Genomic DNA, 1,833 nt, shown 5'->3' on the forward strand with positions numbered 1-1,833 from the left:
CTCCAGAGAGAGAAAAAAAGAGAAATAATATTTATGTTGTATTTAATATAGTTAAAACACTCAAATAAAGTTTCAGCCTTAAAACTGGAAATTATGTTAAACTATATATTATTTGATTATATGTATTGATATATATTTTAGATTTTTTTAAAAATATTAAAACATTTTTAAATGAGTCTATTATAATGTACTTTATTTTTTCAACCAAAATACTGCTGTAATCACGTATCTTTATTTATTACATGTTGTAATAAGAACAGTTATAAATAATAAGTAAATTGCAGATGTAAATCTCACAAACCTAAAATATAGCTGTTATACTGCACAATAACAGTTAATTTCAAATCAGCTTGAAAATGACTCTGTCAGCAGTAACGACTCTAAATGATTCACTGACTGAGTCAGTCTGATTCAAACCACTAAAAGGAACTTGAGGCTGTTTCATGAAGCTTTTTTGGCTGACTCATAAAAAGAACCATTTCATAAAAGGCCCATTCATACCAAAAATCATAACTATAAGGATAATTACATTAGCCTCTAATGTACCAATACACAATAATGTTATTATAACCATGTGCTGTTGTTCTGTTGTCTGCCACTGTAAATGCTCAAGCTTTTAAAGCAGGATGGATTCTGATAGGCTGTCAATGTTTTTAGCATTCATCAGCTAGAAAAAAAATCATTTCAAAAGTGATTCCAACTATATCATTCCTGCATGTCGTTATTGTTATAGTTGTGGTGTGGACTTGCGGACATGATTTTTAAAACTATATCACTATCATTATAGTAATAATCATGTGAACAGGCCTTAAAGGGTAATTTTTTCATGATTCAGACATCAAGGCTCATGCTGCGTTTGCATATCTCAAGCTATGTTTCCATTCAAAGTTGTGGATTTTACTTAAAAATGGAATATTGCATAAATAGTTTTGCGAATAAATCCATCCATGTGTTAAAGAGAACAAAATTGTCACTTCCTGGGAAACTGGTGTAAATAATCACTAATAAAAATGGATATTGCTGGAACTGGGGAAACCACTGTAGCTCATAATGGCACATGCGATAACAAACGCTGTCATGTTAACTTGCATTTGGAGGAGGATGCCTGATGTTTGGGAACGCAATGGTGTGAGACAGTTCTAGGAGGTACTGCATAGAAATACACTCGAAACTATTGTGAACACTACTATAATGCCGGTAAGCATAACACTCACATATTCTTCATATTATGAAAAAATCCAATTCCACACTGTTCACTTTCAAGTAGCATGTTTTTGCGTGTCTGTGTGTGTTTTATGCGTCTGCACGCGTGGGAGTGTTAGTGATTTCATGTGTCAGTAAGTAAGAAGGCGAAAGAGCTTGACCTGTTTAAGTGTTTTATTTTTGCAGCTGAAGAGTGAACTTGTGTGTGTGTGTGTGTTTCTTCGCACACTTGCTTCAGTTTTTCCATCAGGCCAATCTACGGACTCTCCCCAAAACCCCGTCCAGCAAACCTACCGCATGATGTCATCTGTATATTTTCTGTTTCTTTCTTCCCTTCTTCTTAACAGGAAGTGTGGCCCCCACTATACCCTTACTCTTCCCCTCTTGGACAGGAAGTAGCTCTACCTCCTCTTCCTGTGTAAGCAGCAGGACGTTGCGCAAATGTGGCCACGAACAAACATGTGTGTAGCCGTAAATGCGTAAAGGAACTGCATATCTATTACGGGACACACTGGCCTTGCTTACACCTGGTAGATGCGTGGTGTAATATGTGTCTCAAATGAGCCTTGTTTCTTATGTCTCAGCAAGGCTGCATTTATTTGTTCAAAAATACAGTAAAAACAGTAATAT

The sequence above is a fragment of the Sinocyclocheilus grahami genome, unplaced genomic scaffold (assembly GCF_001515645.1).
Source record: "Sinocyclocheilus grahami isolate Dianchi unplaced genomic scaffold, SAMN03320097.WGS_v1.1 scaffold15831.1, whole genome shotgun sequence".
In the NCBI taxonomy this organism is placed as follows: Eukaryota; Metazoa; Chordata; class Actinopteri; order Cypriniformes; family Cyprinidae; genus Sinocyclocheilus; species Sinocyclocheilus grahami.